This window comes from Talpa europaea, assembly GCF_964194135.1.
Source record: "Talpa europaea genome assembly, chromosome: 6".
NCBI lineage: Eukaryota > Metazoa > Chordata > Mammalia > Eulipotyphla > Talpidae > Talpa > Talpa europaea.
The window spans coordinates 14,889,285-14,913,870 of NC_140072.1; the positions used below are offsets into that span (position 1 = coordinate 14,889,285).

Below are 24,586 nucleotides of genomic sequence, written 5' to 3' on the forward strand. Positions count from 1 at the left end.
ACCATTTTGTTCCTCACCTTTCACAAAACTTCGCCACTTACAAAATAGTTTAATCGTCCTTTTGTTTTTAAAAAAGATTTATTAATTCATGCATACAAGAACTGGGGTACAGGCCAGAGGTGCGGGGGATCAGAGGATTCACCAGAGACAGAGTGGGGAGCAGAACAGGCAGACTGAATGGAATACTCTGCTGAGGGGAGCAGTAGGTGGGCGAGACAGGAGAGGTCTGCTGCGCCATGTGGGTTGCTGCGATAGCTTCAGAGTGCTGTGTTTAACCCCTTGCGCCACCAGGGAGGCCCCTATAATCTTTTCTTATCATGACTTTCTGAGATCCTAGGAAATATCTGTGTCATTTTGCTCATTATAAAATTCAGCCATGCCCACTGCGAAGAATTTAAACAACACAGTGTATGAAGTAAAATATATATGTTCTTCTCCTTGCCTGAGCTTTAACACACTTGGGCATGTTAAGATCCTGGTGTCACACTAACACATTCTTTGCATCCTTGATGACTATTTCCAAAATTCTACCAGGGGAATTGGTGGGCCAGAAGGAATAAACATTCACATTTTGATTACTTGTTGAAGTGAACAAGTTCTTTTCTTTTAAGCCATGGTATTCAATGACAGGTGAGGATGCAGTGAAAACAGGCATACGTGTATTGTTGGTGATGGTTTCATTAGCTCAGTTGTAAGAAAGCAATTTGTTATCATTTATTGAGAGACTTAAAAATGTTCACACTTTTTACCTTAGGGCAATTCCACTTATGGGAGTCAGTCTGGCCCCGGAAAGTGAATGTATGAGAAAGTCATATTTAATATTATCATAGCCAAAATTGGGTATAACTTAATTCCTTCACTACAGTATACTTTAATAAATCATAAAAAAATTATGACTAGCTCTTTGCTGGACTACTATGTAGCCATTAGAAATGATGGTTATGAAGACTAAAGACATGGTGAAATACTTTAAATATAAATTCAAATGAAAAAAGCAAGACACAGAGTCACATGCTCACATGGTTATAACTGTGTGAACGTGAAATAAAAAAAATAGCAAAATTATTTTTTACTTTTTTGTAATGTGGCTTATTTTTATAGTAAAAATTGTAGTTTTTTTAATGACTGGGGAAAAAAATGGAAACTATCCAAGGACTCTGCCTCCTTTCGCCTCTCTGGACTTGAGTTTCTACTTCCATGAAAGAAGCAGACCAGGGATAAGTCATCCCCGTTCTGACGTTGTATATTCTGTGATACAAGTAGGTCGCTCTTTTTGTTATAGATTCAAAGCTAAAATCCGGTCTTCATACTGAACATGGACAGACTATAGCCTGTTTTGTGAACAGATGGACTCATGCTCACATGTATGAAAGTCCCCATATTCACCCCAAGAAGACAGAGTGTGCAGGCTCTGCTGTCCTCTGGGAGGCAGAGGGCTTCAGACTTGGAAAACCTGGGACTGGATGCTTGGAGCAGAACCTTCTAGGCCTATGCCCAGTGTCAATGGAGGGACTCTCAGATCCATTCTATTTCCCCCCCTCTAATGAGCTGGGGTGTGTGGCCCTCGCAGTACATGCTGGCCCGCTCCTCCTCAGTGCAGGGCCTGGATGGAGACTTTCCTCTGCTTGGTGAGAGCTGCTTGAAGACAGGGCTGTGCTTTTACCCTGATGCTGAGCTAGGACTGGATGAGCAAATGAGGGAGCAAGGAGAGCTCCAGTGGGGTTTCACTGAGTCTGTGAAGTGACACTAGCAATCAGGGGAAAGATGTTGAGTTTTCTGATCTGCAGGTGTGTGTGTGTGTGTGTGTGTGTGTGTGTGTGTGTGTGTAAGGGGCAAGGCTGGAGGAATGCAGCTCTGCTGGCACAGCCTTCGTCAGAGCCCTGAAAAGGGCTGAGTGGGCTCTGACTCAGCCCCATGACTCACTCTCTGCATGGCCGCCTCCAGCTCTGGGCACATCCTCTGAACCATTTCAGATCAGGCTGGAGTAGAGGAGGGTGAGATTTGGGCCAGCACCTCCGGATGACTCACCCTGCTGAGCTGGAAGGAGGAAGCCAAAGATCCATTATTCTGTGCACCCCACCTCCCAGTCACCACCCCTGCCCGCAACCCCAGGGGTTCCCATGCACTCCCAGGCTTCATGTCTAGGTTATGGCTGCTCCACTAAAGACCCCAACTAGGTGCTACCCACCAGACGACCCCCACCCCCTCCCTGCTCACACTGCGTTCATTCCCCTGGTCTCTCCACATGGCTGTCCCCTGGGCCTCTGGGTCAGCATGTAGGAAGACTTGCATGGCTCCCCTAGACCACCGGAGCCATGTTGTTCCCCACCTCTTACAAAACTTTCCAATATCCCCAATAGTTTTGTAGTGCTTTTCTTGGGACTCTCTCTGAGACCCTAGAAGTCTGGCAGGGCAGTGGATACCACCTTGTGCGGGGAAGGATGTGGAAGGACAAAGAAAAAAGGGAACTAGTAAGGGGATTAGTGAAGGACATCGAGGGCTGGGGTGGACAGTGGGGGGAGAGATGGTGCCGGCCAGTTTGTGACATGAAAGAAATATGACCGCATGGGGTAGAGACAAACAAGGTACTTTGACTTTATCCCAAAAGTGGGGGGGAAGGGTTAGCCATCAAGGACTTTTAAGCAGGGGCCACTGGGTGGGGGTGTGGTGGGGACCAGATGCGAGGCTGGGAAGCCGTCCTGTGGTTGTGGTGAGAGCAGACAGCGGCTCCAGGGTGGTGTCACCTGGGGACAATGCTTATATTTATTCCACCATAGCGGCCCTGAGCTCTATGTAGATGGTGACAGGGGCCAGCGGGAGCGATGGCTCAGGGAAGAGGGAGGGGAACTAAGACACCAACCCGGAAGAGCTGAGCAAGGCCCTGCGACAATGCCCTCCTGGGAGGTGGGTACGTTGTTGTGGCGCACAATGCACCTCTTCACTGTGCCCTCCATCCCCGTGGGCGAGACAGAGACAGGTTATAGGTCACAGAGGCTCAAAAGCAGCATGACCTGAAGGGATCCCTGCTACTACCCTCTCTCATGATCCCTCGCCTCCTTCCATCCAGTGCTGCCGCCCAGGGTCACTACCCAGGAACTGAGGACACAGCCTGGGCAGGCAGCCAGCACGCAGCCTCTGGGGAGATTTCCCGGAACCTCCAGCCGGCTGAGGCTGCAGGCTCTGGGAAGGGGCTGGGCTCCCTGAGCCCTTTAGCCTTGAGCAGTGAAGGGGTCAGGGCTTCCAGATAAAGTATGGGGCTCCCAATTAAATTTGAATTTCAGATAAACAAGGAATAGATTTTTAATATCCTAAACATATGGGATATACTTATATGTTTGGGATATGGGATATACTTATGTTTGGAAAGTATTTGATAATTGTCTGAAATTCAAGTCTAATTGGGTGTCTGGGCTGTACTTTTAGTTGGAAAATTTGGCAACCCCTGGGGACTGTTCCTCTGCAGACCAGGCCTTGCGGACCTTCCTATGTCTGAGGTCATGTTAGACTAGCCTCTGTACTTCAGCTTGCCCTGGGGCCTCATGGGGGACTCAGGGTCACCTGGAGAGACAAGGCCTGCACCCGATGGCCTTCTAGCTTCTGTCTCTGCCAGCAGGCATTAACTCAAGCTACAGAGGCCTTCTGTCTGCCAGTAGCATCCCACCTGGGTGGACAGCCTACTCTGCTGACCAAGCGGCATCTACCAGGGTATCGAAACTGTAGAGGGCCCAGGAGCCTGTGGCCCTCAGCAGCTGGCACAGAGAGGCTAGAGGCCTGGAGGTAAAGGGAGACATAAGCTCCGCCATGGGTCTGGGCAGTGAAGGTAGCTGAGTGCCCGTGAGTGTTTGGTGGGAGGCTCCTGTTAGCAGTAGTGCCACGCCTGTGCCAGGCTTTCCAGAGCCCAAGGCCCTTCACATGTTCAACCTCATTTGATCCTCACCTTATTGAGTCAGGTGGGCAGGCTCCTTCTTTAGAGATGAAGGAGGTCAAGTCTTTGCCCGGAGCCACCTACTCTAATACCCGTGAGCACAGAGGCTTCCCCTCACCCAGTGACGCTCAGTGACAGCTGGGCTGGTTGATTTTTTGTTTTCAGTGTTATAAGAAATGACACTACAAGTCCGTCCTATTTGAGGACCTGCTGTATATTCCACAGATATTTTCTGAGCATTCACTACATGCTGGCATCATTCTAGATATTGGGGACACCACAATGGAGACATGAAACATGAACCTACAGATTGTCCTCTCTTGTTTTTGAGTTGGCTGTTTTTGTTAGGGGGAAAAGGATGTCCTAAAGCTAATTCCATGCAGGCTTTGTGGACTCCATCCCCACCCCAGGCCAAAGCCAAAGACACTGGGAACTCCAAATCCCATCACCACCCAAGGGAAGGTGGCTGGGACCTGAGGGTGGGGTTAAGCAGCCAGGTTGGTATAAAGCCAGACACATGGGCTTTGGGGGGGATCCCCCATTTTGACTCTCCGCCAGCTCGCAGCTCGCAGCACTGAGAGTGCTTTTTGGGTTTCCAGGTCGGCGGATCGGGTAGGACGCATTAAAGACTTTATTTCCCTATTTTCTCCCTGAGTTGTACATTTTCCTTATTTCCTTTTCCCTTGTAAATAAATCTTTTATTAACCTTTTGTGTGTGCCTGCAGTGGAGTATTAATAAGTCCCTTTTAAGCGCGCGGGTGAGGACCCACAGCCAGGCAACCCGTTCAATATCGGGGCTGCCCTATAACATTTTGACACTAGCCACTGTAGTGCAAAAATCAGCCCTTTTGCCAATTTCCGGAAGAGAAATCATTCCCACCAAACATGGGTTGGGGGTTCATGTTACTGGGCCGTGATGAAGAGGCCTGTTCCCCCTTTCTCAGCACCTCCTTCTGAATCCTCAGCACACCCAGCCCTCCTCCCAGGGCTCCTCTTGATCCTGCCACCATCGGGGGGGGGGGGGGGGGGGGGGCACCTCCTTCCCTCTATGCCCCGCCACCCCCACCCCAAGTGCCCAGCCTGGCCAGTGTCTCTCCAGCAATTTCCTGACAGATGTAAGTCTTGCCAGGGAAGGCTTTTGTTCTCTCTCACCATTTGGCTTTGAGGGACAGGCGTCTTTCTGCAGGCCCTTAATTTCTGATGTGGGACATCGTCCTTATCCCATTTCCACTTGGCAGAATTATTCCAGGATGAAATGAACTCACTTCTGAGAAGAGTTGTGCTGAGAACACTCCAGCACGGTGGGTCACTCCACAGCGTGCTGCTCTCCTTTTGATCATGGAAGGGAGAAGTTTCAGCTGCTCTGCCTTTATTTTGGGTTGGATGTAACTTAGCACCTTGTTCTCACTCTTTTGTTAATAAAATGAAACAATCAACACACACTATCGTCAAAAGAACATTGACAGCCTGTGTTTATGTGTTTATGTTGTGTCTGTCTCTAAGAAGCTGCAACTGCTGTGTAATAGATTTTTAACAAAATGAGTTTTCACTCAGTGTTGGGGGGTATGATAATTAAAACAAAAAGGGAGGGCAGATTCTTCTACTGTCTTTTCCTTCTTGCTTCCACCCCTTCCTTCCGTCCTTTCTTTTTCCTTTCTCCCTTAAAACAGAGATGTTGACCCGGCCCTCTATCTGTCAACATTGTCCTTGGCCACCTCTGATAAGGCCCCAGCAGTGAAATGTGGTCCTCGAGAGTGTCTATGTTTGTTCTGCGAAGACTCCAGCTGGGGAGTCAGGTGGATGCTCCTTGGGGCTTTGTTCACTCTCTGCCCTGTGCTCCCCAAAAAGGACTTCATGTGTGACCTGGACCCCTAGATATGATGCCCAGCATGGGAAATGCGTGAATGAAGAGATCAAGGAAAGGGTAAAGAGTAAGAATGAGAGAGGAGAGAATCGGTATAAATGTTGTGAACTCAGGGACGAGGATGACAGATCTGGTGGTGATTTATGCATTTTAATCAGATGTTCAGTATTTTGGTTGAAAGTCATAAAACTCCAACTCTAAATTAGCTTGACCCCAAAGGGGGAGGTGTTGGCTCACGTGAGCTGACTGTGGAGTCCACAGAGAGGGCTCAGGGAGTGGCCATTCTCAGGACTCACCTTCCCCTCTTGGGTGTTGGTTCATCCATCAACTCTCAGGGCTGTGCCAGAGGAGAGAGCTCTTCCTGCCTGCTCCAGTTAGAAGGTTCTGGCAAATAGCAAACTTCCATTTTTCGGTCATCAGTTTTTAAAAATGTTAAACTTGGATACTTGAACCATCAATGAAGGGAGCCCAGTGCTCTGATACACAGCTAGATGGGGTATAAATTGTCTTAGCCACTTTGGAGGAACTGAGGCACTGCCTATTGTGATTTTCAAATGTGGACATTATTGCCCTGATGATGCCAATTCCCAAAATCCAGAACAGTAACTCTCATGTATATAGGGAAATGTAGACAAGGCTGTTATTTGAAGTGTTAGTTGTAGCATAAAATTAAGAATAACTTAAATGTCCATTTTTAAACCATGGTAAATTTCATACTCTGAAAATATGGAAACAGTAAAAAAAGGATGAAATATGTACTGACATAAATACCTAATATGTATCTTGGGATATGAAAAAAGTGATAGGATAATATGATGTTACTTGTGCATAAACAATATAATACCAAATCCCAAACTACACAAAACCAAAACCCAAACTTTGAAATAATGATAGATATTATCTACATCCAAATGCTTTTTTAAAAAATCTGATAAACAACTAAAATTAGCAGTGATGTTTGAAGGATACTGTCAGGTTTGAATTTTTTCAATGATAACATATTTGTGTATAATTTATGTATTTAGAATTAAAAAGTAAAAGGGAAATCCTATGGAATCATTCTGATTGGTTCACATTGGGTCATGTGACTATTCCTACACCAATCAGTGTGGCCCAGTGGGCCCCTCTGGATTAAAAACCATCCCCGCACTCACCCCGGGAACTCTGCACCCATGCCTGGCAGCCTCTTCTCTCATTATATGTTCGAGTAGCAGAAGGAGCAGTTCCCCCAAAGAAGGGAGGGGGTGGTGTTCTGGGCAGACGAAATGATAAATGTCTATAGTGAAAGCATTTAGGTCAGTATCACCTTTTTGGGTTTATAAATGTGTCAGTCAAGGCTGGAATACATTGTAGGTTTCTATTATGACATAGGATAAGGACTTGTTTTGCTCACTGCTGTATCCCCAGAACCTGTGAAAGTTTCTTTTTTTAAATAAACACAGCAATTATTTTTAATTGCAGTTTCTCAAATCTCACTTGAAACAATGCAATCAAATCAATAACAATAAAAGATTCCAGTTAAATTGGAATATAGCTCATATTATAAAATATCAAGTATTTTTGTCACATACAGTATTTTTTAGGCTCTGCAGTATACTGTTCAAAGTAAAACTTAACCCAATCTATTCTGTAACTGGACCATCTAAGCAGCAAGGTTTCCAGTTCTGGGTATATTATAGACACTTGATTTAAGAGATATTGATTGATGGAGATACCACTACCATAGTCTACGATTATCTTAATAAAAATCCACAGATGACAAGTTGACAAAGGCAACTCTCCCCAAATCTCTCAGCAGGAGCAGAGAAGGAAGGAAGAGGGAATCAAATCATTGGCTCAGACTTCTCCCAAGACCAGGGAGTCTCCAGGCATGTCACATTCTGGGAGTTTGACAATGACCCGGATGAAGTGTGGGGTTGGCAAGGAAGTGTCTTCCACTCAGTCACTCACACCCTCTAACAAATAAATGGTTCTTCCTTCTCAGGCTAATGAGAGTTTGCAAATGCTCCCAAGTCACTGTTCTAGCCTTGGCGATCAGCTGTGGGAGACAGGCCATCGTGGAAGAGAAAGTGGTAAAAAAGAGCCAAGTCCCTTAGGGTGGGTGACCCTGGGGAAATCACCTGACTCATCAGAGCCCTTTCCTCATCTGCACGGTGAGGAGGCTATCTGAAACATCTCTCCCTGGCCCAGCGGTCAACACGTCCCTTTGCCACCTTCCATGTCAACAGCACCATTGCTCAGGGTGCCTTGGAGACTGTCCAAGTGAGGCCAGCCTGGAAGCGGGGGCGTGGGGCAGTTGGGCTGGGGTATTCTGAATAAGGAGGCTGGCTACCCTGATCCACCCTCACTCCTGCACTGGTGCCATGAAGCCTAGAGACCACATTCTTCAGGTGCCATGGATTTTGTGGTTGGAGAAACATGAGAATTTTAATTGTTGCAACCAAACTGATTGAGGGGCTACAACTCCTAGTGAGTTTGGTTTGGCTGAGTCTTCCATGAGGAACCAGGAGGAACTAGAGGTGTGCTTACCTGGTGGAGACTAGAAACCCAAGCCAGACAGCCCTTGAGCAGATGCCAGGATGCACTTTCAGACAGCACCTGCCTGTCACCCCTGCCCTCCCCCCACACCTGTCTCTCATTAGCCCTATCTTCACTGGCCATGTTGACTCTGCACCAGCTAACACTCCACCCCCTTGCTGTGGTCATTGCCCAGCATTTGATGAGTGTTACTCATTCATTCAAAAGATATTTATCGAGCATTTACTGTGTTCCAGAATTTATCCTAGGCTGTTGGGATCAGACACATCCTTGTCCTCAAGAAGTTTCCATCTATCCAGTAGCCAGCTCAAGGGCCCCTGGAAATCACTGAAACTTTCATCTGGGTAACAGACCCCCTCAACTTGCACAGCAGCTTTGCACATCTCAGAAAAATTCACTTACATGGACATTTGCATGCCATTGAGGGATGCCACCTATCCCCTGAGTCCGTTTATGAGGAAGTTCCCCTTGATCTGATTTAATCCCCTCATTGTGCAGATCAGGAAACACAGACATAGAGAAATGACTTGTCTGAGGCCACGCAGTGGGGAGGGGCTGAGCCAATCCTAGAAGCCAGGACTTGTCGCTTGCCAGACACCGTTCCATCAGGCTTCCTCGCCCTTCCCTGCTGGCTGGGAGAAGCTGGCTGGAGAGGGGCCATATCCCTTTTCCGCTGCCAAGCCTAAGGTTGCTCGGACTACAGGGCTCCCTTCCCTGCCACCCCTTGGCTCATGGGCATGCAGGCCAGTGGGGAGGAGCTCCCTGAACAGTTGCTCTGACCCTGACCGCCCCAACTGGTCCTCCCCAAACGTCAAGGGAAGTGTTCTGGAGGGAACAGGATATGTTTTCCTGAAAAATTATTTGTCTCACAAGAATATTTGCATACTGGTGGGGACACAAATGTCATTCCCTGCCCATTTCCTCCCTCGGGAAAAGTGTTCCCATCACAGCTTTGCCATCAGGGAGGAGGCAGCTGTGTGGGCCCAGGCCCAGCCTCAGGGACTCTTCCTGGTAGGAAGGGCTCCCACAAGAAAGGAGGCTCCTGTCTGTACCTCTCCTCACTTGGAGGGCTAAGCAGGAAGGGGGCTCCTCACGCCAGCTCCTGCAAATGGTCCCCTCTTCTGATCCCCTGGCTCTTTATTACAGTTTCTTGGAGTTAAATTACTGAAGTTTCTATTGCTAGAAGAGTGACTCAAGGTGATGACAGGTGAAAAATAATGGTGGTCACTCCATGCCAGACATCGCTCTAACAGATTTACTGTCAATCCATGTAATTCTCACAATAACCTAGTGAGCTTGGTTTATTATCTTTTCTCATTGTCCACATGAGAAATCAAGGTTTAGGGAGGGTAAATAATGTGTCCAAGGTGACATAGCTGGTAAACTGCACAGCCAGGTTTTGAACTCAACTCTTCTGCTGAGTTGGGACACAGTCTGTGTTGTGTTAGAGGACCTGTTGGATCTAGACCTGCTTGCAAATAGAAATTCAGCCAATCACCAGTGGGAAACAGACCCCACACCCTGCAGAGGCTTCCTGCTTTTAGCAAGGGTTCCAGCACCACCTGAAACCCAATGGCTATGCAGACATCCTCCTGGGAGGAGACTTAAGATTCTAAACAGATATGCAAAACATGAAAAAGCATGTAACCCGTGTGCACATACCCCAGTGCAGTCCCCCCTAAAACATGCTAACCCACTGCTCCCTGCAGCCCCTGGCCTGGACCCAACACTATAAAACCGGGACCCCCAGCACTCCAAGGTCCAGAGCTTGGCTCAGGGCACTTCCCACCCCTCTCCTATTGTGTGATCCATAATAAACATTCTCTTGAAACCCATAGTTGGTCAAAGCCAGCCAAAGACCTTGTAGAATCTGTAGTGAGAGAAAGAGCTAGAAGGTTGGAGTCCATTCTAACCATTGAAGGCTGTGCTGAAAGCCAGAAACACTGGCCTGGTATTCAAGACCACTTATGACCCGGTCCCAGCCCCATGGCTCTCCTCCCTGCCTCCCGCCGCCTCGCAGGACTGAGCAGCCCAGGAACATGCCCCAGCTGGTCTGCACAGACTGTCTCCTCTGCCCAGACAGCAGTTCTCATTTCTTTGTCTGAAATATCTCTTTATCCACTGAGAAGCTCTGAAAGTCCTTCCAACATGTATAGGCTGAGTCAAACAGGCACTTTTTTTTTTTGTTTGCCATGTGGTTCGCATCAAATTGTCCTCTAATTATTGGCTAACAAGTTCCTCTTACTCCGAGATTTCACTCCTAAGGGCTGGGTGTCTTATTTATTTCAGAATCCACAGCACTAAACCCAACACTTCAGGTTTAATACACAGCAGATGACTGTTATGATGAGCAAAGCATGTTATATAATAATATGTACAATATGCTAAATATTTTATTAGGTTTACCATAAATATACCACAACCCAGAAGGAGTTATTCCAGGATGTTAACAATGATTTTTTAGAATTTGGAGGTTGTAGGTGATTTTTATTTCTTGGTTTATATATCTGCATTTCCTCAATTTTCCATAATGAGCATGTATTACTTTTATAATATGAAAGGAAAAAGGAAGTATTTTAAAACTGTTTTTGAATGAATAATGATAGCTAATATTTATGGAGCACTTACCATGAACTTTGTGTCCTCTCTTCAATCTGCACAATAGCTCTTTTTGGTAAGCGCCACCGGCATTGTTACCATTTCACAGATGAGGGCACTGAGGCCCAGAGGGGCCCAGTAACTCACTCGGAGTGACACCAATAGTAACCAGTGGAGTCGAACTTGGAGCCTGTGTTGCCACCCTTCTGCAACCAGCCTCTTGATGGAAGATGGATAGATACTCTCTTTTTTTAAAAAAATTCAAATTTGAAACTCAGAAGAGATACAAGAATAGTGCAATGAACTTCTGAATATCTTTCTCCCAGACTGAACAATCATTAACATATATGTATATACACATATAGGAATTCTATGTATATATTTTTAAAATTTTATAACAGCTTTATTGAGGTATAATTCACATCCCATACAATTCTCCCTTAAGGTATGTAACTCAGTGGTTTTTAGTGTATTCAGGTATGTGCAACCTCTCCACAGTCAATTTGAGAACACGCTTATCATCTCAAAATAGAAACCCATGAGTCTTCCCCTGGACTCACTCACCCACCCCTAAGAGGCAATGAATCTACCCTGTCCCTCTGAATTTGCCAATTCCGGACAGTGCATGTAAACATAATCACATAATATGTCATCTTTTGCGACTCACTTCTTTCACCTAATATGTTTTCAAGATTCACCCATATGTATCCACCCAGTGAGTACTCCATTTCTTTTCATAGCCATTGCTAATATGCCAGTATATGGAGCTATATCACATTTTATTTATCTGCTCATCAGTTAATAGACATTTGAGTTGTTTCTACATTTTGGCTATTATAAACAATGCCGCTGTGAACATTGTATACAGGCTTTAGTGTGGACAATTTTCATTTCTCTTGGGCATATACTTGGGAGTGGAATTGCTGGGTCACGCGATATGTACATACATTACCATTATTATTTCTGAGCCAGTTGTGAGCAAGTTGCAGACATACCTCTTTAAAATCCCCAAATATTTCAGAGGAAACAAATCAAGGACATTCTTTCTTGTAACCACATTTCAATGACCACATTCAGGAAATTTAACATCGACATAATATTACTGTTACATAGTGAACATTAAAAATTTGCCAGCTATGTCCTTTATGGCAATTCACCCCCCACCCCCCACTGCCTCTAGTTGGTATTTGTCATCTCCTCCAGTCTGGGGCAGTTCTCTGTTGTTTGATAAAATGCCCCTTTTAGGTTTATCTGACGTTTGGATGGATGAATTTCCATCATGCATTTCATGGACAACGGGGTCAAGTAGTGCAGCTGCAGACAGGAGACAAGGCTGGGCACAAACCCCAAATCAGGGCCCCCCAGCAATCCCAGGGCAAGGCTGAAGAACATGCTCTCAGGGAGGGGGAACTGCTGTGGGAAATTTCTCACCTGGAAGATTTATTGGAAAGTGTCTTGAGAAAGAAAGGTTCTGGGGGGGCTTCTTCCACATCCTTTCCTAGGAAGAGCTGAGAGCAAGAGGGTGTGTCCCAGGGTCAAACATGTCCCTGCTGTGGCTTGCTGCAGGCCCCTGAGGCCTATACTGCCTTCAGCCTGCCTGGGAAAGGCCGCAGTGAGAGACCTGGGGTGTCCAGGAAGGAGCGGGTGGGGGAGGCCCGGCAGCTCAGTGCTAGGAAGGAGCTGCCCCTTTCTGGGAAGGGCTTTGAAGCAAGAACCCACCCCTTTCCCTCCCCTCCCTCCTCCACACCCAGCACTCCAGCTTCCGGCCGCCCCAGTCGGATTCTCTGGAAGGTCTGGGAGAGACCTTCGGTTTGTTCTGCGCGGACTCCCAGCTCCAGCCCCAACCATCCTTAGTGAGAGAACTTCTAAGCACTTTACTAACATTTTTGAGAAGACCAGACTCTTCCACCCAGCCCCACAGCTGCCAAGCAAAGTTTGGCCTGAGACAGCAGCGTCTCTTGGTTTCTTCATTCATTTGTGGCTGAAGATCCCTGTTCCTCATTCTTCCCCATCAGGTTCAGGGAAGAGGGGCGGTGGACTTCCGGAGGCGCTCCTAGTCCCACCCTGCTCTGCTGAAAAGATGCGTTCTCAGAACTTGGAAGACCTGCCATCCCCAGCCCCCAAAACAGCTCAGACCACCCCAGGCTGAGCTGACCGTAGCCTAGTTCATGATGTGGGTGGCAGAACTACCAGGGGTAAGTCAGAGCCTTAGGGAACCAGCCAGAAAGTGGTAGAATGGGGAGAGCAGGAAGGAGATTAACTCTTGGGGACATGTGCTGTAGCAAGAGGATGAGGGGAATGCCGCGGGCTGCAGACATACTCCTGTCCCCACAGGCTAGTGAAAAACTGGACAAGTTTACATAAAAAATTCAGATTCTGATTTTTCTTGACAAAAAAGATCTGATAACCCTGAGGCCCCGTTCTTCGTGGCATCCAGGCTGAGTGAGGAGGACCCCTCATCACTGTTGGGTCTCTCTTCCTTAGTTCCATAATCTGCTGCTTTGCTGCTTCCCTATCGGTACCGTGATGTCATTCAGGACACACTGTGAGGTGGGGAGAAGTAACCCCATTTTATACATGAAGACAGCAAGCAAGTATCTCACTTTGCCCAAGGTCACAGCCAGGGAGAGGCAGAGCTGGGGTGCTCCTGCCCCTAGGTTCCTGCTCTTTACTGTCCCTCAGTCTTTTCCTGGTCAAAGGATTGGTCCTCCAGCAGTACCTGGCTGGACACAGATGTGGAAGGCAAAGGGAATCCCTTTAGTCAGAGTCCTGAGCTGGGCTAAACAGCTCTGGCTGAGGTGCTGTAGAAGCAACACTTGACCAAAACGGGGAGTGCGAGGTGATCAGCGGTCCCATAGACACCCAGGCAGGCAAGAGGACACTGGCACCCTGGCCCGAGGTACTGACTTCCGGTCAGTCTCCAATCTGGGCATCACTCTGTTCCCTGGCGGCCAGCTCCCCCTGCAGCATTTTGCTCCATGTGAGCTTTTTGCCACACATGGTGGAAGCTAATAGAGAACAGTGCCCAGTCTCAAGTCACAGCACAGTCCAGTCCAGTCAGGCCTCCCCCCGCAAACTGGTCTCTTTGTTCCACTGTCTGATCTCCCCCCTGGAAAGGCTGGTGACCCTTTTCCTGGAAAGGCTTATCCTGTACTCCTCAACGGTTGCTAGAATGAAGCAAGGGGGCAGCACCTTAGGGTCACGGGGTGTTGGAAGAAGCCTGGCTAACCGCTGTCTAAGAATAGCACAGAAGCGTGTGGTGCTCTACAGTTTATAAAACCATCTCACACATCCATGTGGATTATTGGGTTCTCAAACTTAACATGTCAGACAGAGCAGCAGTTGGCAAATTGGATCATGAAGGAAAAGGCAGAACATTCCAAGTTCCATTCTCAGTCCTGTTCATGAAGCGAATTCACGTCATGCTTTTTAGCTTATGTTTCTTCATTGATTAAAGCAAAAGATGATAATATTTCCCAGGCTTTAGGACTGCAGGGAGTGCTATTTGCATTGAAAGCCTTGTGGCGGATTTCCTTGAAATTGGGCAGCGGGTGGAACTTCGAGAGGATTAAATGACATCAGTTATGTACTAGCACAAGGTCTGGGAGACAGTAGGTGATTAACAAATACTTGTTGAGCGAATGAGCTGCTCTCTCAGTCATGATGGACTCTGGGGGAGCTCACAGGAAGAAGGAAGTAGTACTGGCTCCCTGTGGCTGGTGTTGCATTTCCTGCCCATTTTCTGTGTCTTTTGCCAAGTTGCCCTTTGTTCTAGGCCTCTGGGCTCCCAGCCGGCTGGAGGCACAGAGTTATCTGTGGGGCCTGGAGAGCTGGGTCTGGACTGGGTAATGACCAGCCTTCCGCTCACTTGAAGTTTCCGCTGGGGGGCTGGAAGCCACAGCATCCAGATGGCTAATTGCTTTGTGCCTGCTTCTGAAAATCACAGTGATTCACTGTCCCTGCTGAAACCATGCTCTCTTTTCAAAGATTTAATGGTTTCCAAAATTAATTTAGCCTCATCTGTTATCCCCCTGCCCTTCTGCACTGCCCCCCAGCCCCCGCCCTCCCCTGCCCCAGAATGGAGCTCTCTGCTCCAGAAAGCTGGCTTTCCCTCTGCAGGGCACAGTGGAAAGGACAGGCGAGCACAGAGCCGGTCCCAGCTCTCACCTGAGCACACATCGAGTATGGAGTTTCTGGGTGGATGTCCAGGAGGGAAGGACCAGTGTGGGTGGCACACTCATCTCCCATCACCTGGCCCAGATCTGACTGATACTCCTAGATGAAGAATTCTAAGAAGCTCCCCATTTTACTACTTTGTGTGTGTGTGTGGGACCTGTCAAGTTTGTTTGTTATAGACAGCTCATATGAGGCCAAAGCCCTGGACTCTTAAGGTCAGAAGTTCAAGGAGTCCACCTCTATCTGATTCAGGCTGGTTTCTTGACCATACTTTGGGCCCCTGCTCGTCCCTGGCAGTATAGAAGTTATATAATTCCTGCCTCTGCCCATATTTGTTTAATAAACATTTACCTACCACCCGCATATATTGGGGGTACAGTGGGAAGAAGATGCCACATGCCTGGCCCTTCGGGATCTCAGCTCACCATCTAGCGTGGACAAAGAAAAGGCCTGAGGCCTGCAGGCTGATCAACCCTGGGTTAGGGAAGGTTGGGGCCAAAGAGAGGACTCCATCTTGTGGAGCAAAAATGGCTCTCTGGAGGAGGTGATGCCTAAGCTAAGCCTTGAATGATTAGAAGGAATTATCTTGAAGAAAAAGAAAGAGGTGGATATGGAGAAGGAAAGATGGACAATGGCCCAGGTAGAGGAAGTAGCACATGCAAATCTCCAAGGAAGGAGAAACTGTGGCTGCTGCCCAGACGCTGCGAACCAGTTCAGCACGAGAGTGGGGTGTGAGAAGGGGGCCAGGGAAAAATGTGGAGCCGGAGCAGCAAAGACCTTTTAGCACCTTATGGAATCATTGCAGGGTTTTAAGTATGGCTCAACATGTATTGTTGAGAAATCACTGGATACCTTATGGGGGGATTGATTGGATGGGGGAAAGATGGAAGTTGTAGGCCAGGTATGCAATGGCTGCATTGAAAAAGTATTCCAAGACCCTGCCTGGGTGAGATATTGCAAATCACATTTTTTTTCTGAAACAAAAGAACAAAATATTTATTATGGATTTTTTGAAATTGTTTCTGTGACTCTTTTAAATTGTGCTTTATACTCTTTGACTTTTTTTCAGTACGATGGAATTCCCAGTCATTATATCTTCTTGGTGAATTGTTCCTCTAATAAATATGAAATGTTCCACTTTGACCCTTATGATGTTCTTTACCTTAAAATTTATTTCATTTTGCCCATCAGCAAAGGACTAGTTGAATCAATTATGTACATCTATACAGTGGGGTGCTACGTAGTTGTGAGAAAGAACAAGCGACCTCCCATTATGTTCCTATAGAGTGATTCCCAGCACACATTGCTAAAATGAAAAAGCTGGGTGGAGGAAATATGTATTGTATGCTACTGTTTGTATGCGAAGAAAAAAATTATTCACCTATGTGTGTGTGTTTGCTTTTATTTTTAAAAGCGGAATGAACCATAATGTCAAAAATAATTAAACAATAATATGGTCTCTTTCAGAGAAGAGACCAAACAGAGGGTTCATTGATAGAAACTAGACTTCTTTGAATACACGACTTTATGGGCTTGACTTTGGAGTTAAAATAATAAGAGATCTTGGATTTACTTTGAAATAATCCAAGACAAAAATGGAGGGGGGGGGTGGGATATAATTGAAATAACATTCCCTACCAGTTGATAATCATTGAAATTGAGTAATACGTATATGCAGCTTCATTATACTGTTTTTCTCTATTTTGGTATATGCGAAGCATTTCCATCATGTATTAGTCAGCTTTTCTGTGCTAACAGTCCTTCAAATTGCATTAAGAGAATTTAGGGAGGTCCTTATTCTCAGGCACACGCCAAGTGTGGGATCAGGCCTAAAAGTCATTTCTCATCTCATATTGTCATGGGTTTGGTTTTTTTTGAGTCCAGGCTGGTAGCTCTTTTGCTATGTTATTCTCTCCAAAAGTTGGTCATTTTTAAAAAAACAAGTTATTTTTGATATATCCATAGCTGTACTCATTCCAATTCTTTTGGAGAATTGCCTCTTTCTAGACGTCATTGCAGGTATTTTGAATTAATCTGCTTCTGTGGCATCAAGTCCATAAATCTCGTTTTGGAAGGATGTACCGGGGACCATCTTATTCTAGTTAGAGTTGCGGCTTTCACTCAGCTGGTTGTGTTAGTCTTGCTTGTCCTTGCCCTAAAGGTGCTCTGACTCCTAAAGAGCTTGAGGGCAGAGATCACATTACTCCTCTCCTCAGTTTCCAGCATGCTGCTTGTCCATGTGAAAGTCTCAGGAAATACTTGCTGTTGTTGAACTAATACCAGAAAAGTGAAAACCTGATCAGGCAACCAATTTTACCCTTGGATGGTGAATTTACTTTTAAAATTAAAATGCCCTTGTAGTCAGGGAGGTTGGAGAGCGTCTTTAACCCAAGTATTTGTTTAACGTGGCTGTGCTGGTGGAAAAGATGGGTGGGCTGGGGCAGGCCAGACATAAAAACGTGGCCGCTCGTCATGACCATCACGTCCAAACCCATGGAAGTCGGCCCCTACTCCAGGTCCAAAGACTCTCTTCACGTTTTATACCCGTGGCCCACCTTCCACGTAAGGATTCCATCCACCCACCCATATCTCTGGGAGCTGGTTTCTGCAGGTGGTCTGAGGTCTCCGCTCAGCTCCTCCCACCCCCCTGCCTTGTTCACAGCTGACTTCTCTAAAGCTCTGCACCTACCGCTGGGCATTTGCACTGTGGCGCAGGAAGCAGAGCTAGCACGCTGATCAGCTGTCTAGTGAGTACCCCTTTCCAATCCTCCTTCTTGGCCTGCTGGGTCCTGGCATGGCCTTAAAGAGCTGAGGTTGAATTCCCAAGGAGCCTCAGAAAGTGGGCGAGTAGGTCTGAACATGCATTCTGGCGAGGTGGCACCAGTTTTGTGGGTAACTCCAGCTCCTGGGGCTTGTCGGCTTCCCTTTCAGGAACCAGCCCCTCCTGGTAGGGTGTCCCTGAGAGAGAAGCTGGGTCCACAGAACATTCTCATCGGTGGTCCAATTCTATGCAGCCCTTTTAGCAAAAACCCTTGCCTGAAGATATACCTTAGGGCAAATTGGCCTTAATTACAGGCAGCATTTCTGTTTTAGTGTCTATAGATCTTTCAATCCTTCTGGTTCCCAAATTCTGGATTCCTTTGTACCTTTCATTCCTTCTTGAAAACCAGCTAATTCTTTTTTTAATTTTTTTCCCCACACTGTCAGGCCATGATCCATAGGGAGCGGATCCCAGCAGCTCAGCCTCCTTTCCAGTGGTCTCACACATGTGCTGCTCTGGGTGGGTCAGGCTGGCGCTCCAGTGGAACCCAAGTACCTTTACTTTGGCTTTCCTTTTTTTTTTTTTTTTAAGATTTATTACATGTGCTGCTCTGGGTGGGTCAGGCTGGCGCTCCAGTGGAACCCAAGTACCTTTACTTTGGCTTTCCTTTTTTTTTTTTTTTTAAGATTTATTATTTATTTATTTAATTTATTTATACAAGCACTGGGTACAGTCAGAAGCGTGGGAGGGTGAGCAAATTCACCAGAGCCAGAGCCGGGAGCAGAGCAGGCAGAAGGACCGAAGTACACTGCTGAGGGGAGCAGCGGGCGGCAGGAAAGGTCTGCGTGCCATGTGGGACCCTCCTCCGGTGGCCAGGGAGCAGCCGGGGATTGAACCGGCGTTGCAGAGGCTGCGGGCAGCTTTGCAACCCAGCGCTCAACAGCTGCGCCACCGGGGAGGCCCAGATTTCCTTTCTTTCTGATCCTTTTCCTTCACATGTTTCAGAAAGCTTTCTTGGTTCTTAGATGTTTAATATGCTCAATAGAAACATTAGTTCTCTTGGCAAAAATCTTGCCCTTTACTTGTTTATTTACAACAGTGCCAGCTGCCTGCTGGGTAGCATCATAGACTCTTCCAGTTTTGCCACGGTAACACATGTGGGGCGTTCTTCTGGAAGGAGTGCCCATCCCTTTAATGTCTGTAATATCACCTGTCTTAAAGATTCACATGTATGTGGCCAAAGGAACAACCCCATACCTTCTAATAGACTTAGAGAACATAGAGGGGGTGCCTCTGCTCTCTTCCTTGCATTGGCCATTTTGGTGACTTACTGGAAGCTGGTGGTTGTGGCAGAGAGGAACCCTGCTAATTCTTTTCTAGGCCCTTTTCTGTCTTGCAGAACATAGTCAAATGAGATAGTTCTAAACCAAAGCAAACCACTAAATTTGCATTCTGTTTTGCATCTTCTTCCCTTGAATCTACTTTGGCTAGATACCTACACCTTCCCAATGATCATAAATGATAGTTTTTTGAATGCATTGCCACACATGTTGTTCACCATTTTTTAGCCTCCAGTAAAATTTTCCTCATGTATTGCCCTTGTTTTGTTTTCTCTTCTTTTTTCCCATTGATATGGCAGTACCTCAATTCTATGTAGCAATTTTTGGAGTAATAAACATAACCCACAAGATAAAAAATTAATGAAATGAAAGTTAAAAATTATATTTTCTATGCTATTAAAATTGAATTAAAGCCAGCTTTCTAATGGTTAATATTTTCTTAGCATATCTTTTTTATCCCTTTATTTTCAATTGTTTTATATCATTTTTTTTTAAAGATGCATCATTCAACTTTTCTTGTTTCTTTTTTTTTTTTTTAAGATTTATTTATTTTTATACAAGAGCTGGGGTACAGGCCAGAGGCATTGGAGGGTGAGAGGATTCACCAGAGACAGAGTGGGGAGCAGAACAGGCAGATGACCGAAATACACTGCTGAGGGAAGCAGCAGGTGGGGCAGGAGAGGTCCACCTCGCCATGTGGGCATCTCCGCAGCAGGCGGGGATTGAACTGGCACTGCAGAGACCGCGGACAGCCCCACAGCGCTGCGCTCAACCCGTGGGGAAGCCAGTTTTATATCATTGTTTTAAGATTTGTTCTTTCTTACATAGTATCTAACTGAGTTTTGATAATGGTATCTAATTAGAAAGTTTTTTCACCACTGTATTAGATATGTTTATTGAGATTAATGCTATACTTACATTGTTTCTTCTGCCACATTTTTGAAATATGTTTCCATTTGTGCATAATCTCTGCTACATTTTTGCTTTTTCTTTTCTGTTGTATTAAAATTTCTTTATTCTCTTTATTTTCCTCTACTAGCATTCAAATTATATATTCTATTTCTACTGTATCAATGGTTACCCTTACATTTTTTTCACTAAAGCAAATTTATACCTTTCTAACACAGCCTAAACTAATACTTCCTTTTATCCTGCTCTCAAGCCAGGCAACGATCTGATCTTGCTTTATCCTCTTTCACAAACCTCCGTTTTACTTTCATAATTATTAATCTTTTTATTCTTACTATTTGTAATCAATTTGCCTCAACATTTTAGTGCTTCTTTTCTTCATCATATCCTCTTGCATCTCATTCTCTCTTCGAGGTTCACTTTTGTTCTTGCCAAAAAAAGTCTATATTAATAAAATTCCTAAGTGTTTGCATACATAAAATTATCTTTGCTTCACCCACACTCTTCAATTTTAGTTTGGCTGGATATAGAACTCCAAATCACAACGATTTTTTATTAGAATGTTGATGTTATTACTCTGTTCTCTCTTAGTCTCTGTTATGGTAGATGAGAAGAATCTTCTCAAGTTTATTGTTTTGCTTTTTTAGGTAATAAGTTCTTTCTCCTGGCTTCAAGAATTTCTTTTTTACTGATGTTTCACAATAATGCTCTGCATTCCTCATTTCTGAAAAATTCTCAGCATTTTAGAAGAATGTCTTTTCACTGCCATTTCCACTTTCCCCATAATACTTAAAAGAATATTGGCACCTCTTTTCAATCCTCTCCTTTATCTCTTTAGCTATGATTTGCAAGACTTTCTCATTTCTATTTTCCAAATCACCAATTCTCTCTTTCTACATGCATTCTTTTCTACTCTTGTTTCATATATAGTATTCCCTCATTTACTCCCTTAAGTGTTTTATTTTTTTTAACTTTTATTTATTTTTTATTTTTTTTTAAGATTTATTGATTGATTTATACATACATACATACATACAAGCACTGGGTACAGTCAGAAGTGCGGGAGAGTGAGAGAATTCACCAGAGCCAGAGCAGGGAGCAGAGCAGGCAGAAGGACCGAAGTACACTGCTGAGGGGAGCAGCGGGCGGCAGGAGAGGTCTGCGCGCCATGTGGGACCCTCCTCTGGTGGCCGGGGAGCAGCCGGGGATCGAACTGGCGCAGCAGAGGCTGTGGGCAGCTTCGCAACCCAGCGCTCAACCGCTGCGCCACCGGGGAGGCCCCTCCCTTAAGTGTTTTAAACATACCTATTTTAATGTTCCTTTTACCATGCTCTTTAAACTTTTATTTATTTAACTGGATATAGAACTCTTTTACCATGCTTTTTTATTTCTAATTCTTGGGTGTTTGTCCTCCAATTTTCCAGGTTGTAGATGGCTTTTCGTGCTGCAGCATTTATTCATATGTTCTGTAATTCTTATGTTTTAGTTCATATTGCCTAGAAATTATTTTTATGGTTTTCTTTTGTATATAGTTTGGATTGGGGAGACCTCCTTCTGGAAATTTAGTGTTTATCTTTACCCAAATACTACTGGATATACTGACTCTGGATACTAGGTTTTAGGTTTTATATTATTGTCTAAGTTTATAGCTTTACACAATTTGGAAGGCACAAGTTTAGACCCCAGTCTTCAGGTCTATTCTACAGACAATTCTGATTCTATTACTTTTATTTCAGTGTCACACTTTCTGGTATGTGGACTGGGATCACAGAGAGCTAGTACCTTTGACTTCTTCTCTTTTCTGTATATGTAAGTAATAAACTATCTAAATCTAGAAGTGACTCTGTATCTTTACCAATTGAATCAGTAAAGTCTTGACTTTGCCTTGTCTCACATGTGTGTATTTGACAGATACTATTTGTTGATTTCCTCCATGGTAACTGAACTTTTAATATTCTTAGATTTTCTTTCCTCTGAGTGCAGTATGATTTTTAAAAATGAAATATTTAATCAATGTTTATTTTATTATGAAATCTATAAATATGTTCACTATTTAATAATGGAATTGCATAATTACATTCCCTCCAACTTTGTGTTTTCCCTATAGTTAACAGTTGCCATAGTTTTTTATTTGCTTAGTATCTTTTTAATGACTGATATTTTCAAGACCTCTATATACCTATATCTAGCAATGTCTTTTTGAAATATCTAAATGTATCAAGTGATCTATCACTACTTTCCCTACCTTCCATATCCTCAGTCATTTGGCTTCAATTGAATGGACTGTCCCCTACACTTGGGGCTCAGGTATCATCTTAGTACTTTCTTTTATTAGTCTCCTCCTTTGGATTGCTCCTCTGTTTTCTTGAGCCCCTTTGTTCCTTGTTCTTGGCTTAATCTTTCAGTTCACTGAATCATGTCTCTTTCTTCCTAGAAAAAGTATGTGGGAGGTAAAAATTTTGAGTTCTTACATATCTGAAAATATCTTAATTCCACACTTAGACTTTCCCTTTATTTGAATAAGTATAGAATTCTGGTATAAAATTAACTTTCACTCAGAACTTTGGGTGCCCAACACTATTGTACTCCAGCATTCTATACTGCTGTTGAGATATTTATTTTATTTATTTTTAAAAAAAGATTTATTTATTTATGCATGCAAGAGCTGGGGTACAGGCCAGAGGTGTAGGGGGTGAGAGGATTCACCAGAGACAGAACAGGGAACAGAACAGGCAGATTGACTGAAATACACTGCTGAGGGGACCAGCGGGCGAGTCAGGAGAGGTCTGCTGCATAATGTGGGTCAGCTCCCTGGCTGGGGATTGAACTCGTGCTGCAGTGGCTGTGGATAGCTTCACAGATTTCATCTTAACCCCATGCACCACCAGGGAGGGCCTCTGGAGATACTTAATGTCAGGCATGCTGTGGGTTTCTCTCTTCCACGGCATGTTCCCATGTCACCACACACCACATTACCCAAGGGAACACTACTATCAGTAGCACTTGATCTTATTAGTCCACCTCAGCGTAGTTCATCCAGACATGATGGGGACTTTGTAGAAAGAGTAGAAAGCAGAAAAGCAGATAAAGAGAAGAAGAAGGATGATGGAGAAAGGGTGGTACTAATAATAATTTTTGTAATTAAAGATTTTACTAATTAAGTTTGCAAAGAACTTCTACATGCACGGTCTCATTTATTTGTTGAGTATAACAACTCAAAAAAGCAGAATTTCATTCACTTAAACTATCTTACAGGTTAAATTGGCTTTTTGAGGGTTCAAGATTCAGGGATAGGCACATGAACCCACATGAATTGGGCCAGTGAGAGTTGGCCCTGGGACCATTGCTAGAGCTATTGTAAAAGAAGCATGTTCTCTTTCAGTTGTGATCGTAAAATAAGTGTTTGCTTATTTTTTTTTTTATAGAGGCATGTTTTATTTATTTATTTGTTTGTTTGTATGTTTGTTTATACAAGCACCGGGTACAGTCAGAAGCACGGGAGGGTGAGAGAATTCACCAGAGCGGGGAGCGGAGAGGTCTGCGCGCCATGTGGGACCCTCCTTCGGTGGCCGGGGAGCAGCCGGGGATCGAACCGGCGCCGCAGAGGCCGCGGGCAGCTTCGCAAGCCAGCGCTCAACCGCTGCGCCACCGGGGAGGCCCCTGCTTATTTTTTGGTTTATAGGCATACAGGAAGGTCTGAATGAAGTAACCCAAAATGTTAACATTAATTAATTGGTGATCTTTATATATTTTTTACATACTTACATATTATTTATAGTCTATAAAGCAGTATATTTCATTTATGTGAACATAGATTTTTTGGCTACAAATTGTGGTTTTAAATTATTTCATATTTATGTTGTAAAAACAATATAAATATATAGCAATATGTTAATGTTTATAATATAGTATATAAATACTGTTAATGTAATTTTTAACTCGTAAAAGGCAGAAGTATTATAAATCCTAAACGTCCGTTTATTCCTTCCCTAGGTTACTGTCTCAAACACAGTGCCCCACGTCTGGCAGGACATGCATTTTTTTTTTTTTTTTTTTTTGTGGGACCCTCGCCGGCGGCTGAGGAACGAACCTGCGTTGCTGAGACTGTGGGCAGCCTCGCAACCCAGCTGTGCCACCAGGGAGGCCCAGGACATGCATCCTTAATCCCAGTATGATCCAGTTTCTTAGGACAACTTTTTCCAAAACAAAGTATTTTACCTGTTCAAAGTAAAGTACTTAAGAAAAAATTTTCTTCAAAGAAAAAACTGGAACTGAGAGGTTCTGCTAGGTTTTGTCCTTGTCCCATCAGACCTAAGGACCCTCAGAACAGATGGAAGGGAGGGCGCACTCTGCCCCCCTGGGGGCGCTGTCACTCTGGGCAGGCCGTGGCAGGGGCCAGGTGGGGCCCATTTTACCTGACTGCTGTCCTGTCTTTTTTGAAAGAGCTCAGTGGGTTTTGGACGGGCTTGGATGAT

General features: G+C 45.0%; 1 protein-coding gene across 1 annotated transcript in view; it reads left to right on the top strand.

The window, feature by feature from the left end:
- The window catches only part of MRPL33 (mitochondrial ribosomal protein L33), a gene marked incomplete at both ends in the record, with an annotated part of 64,620 nt that overhangs the window by 14,845 nt on the left and 25,189 nt on the right, over positions 1-24,586 (top strand). The gene's annotated exons all lie outside the window — the stretch shown is intronic.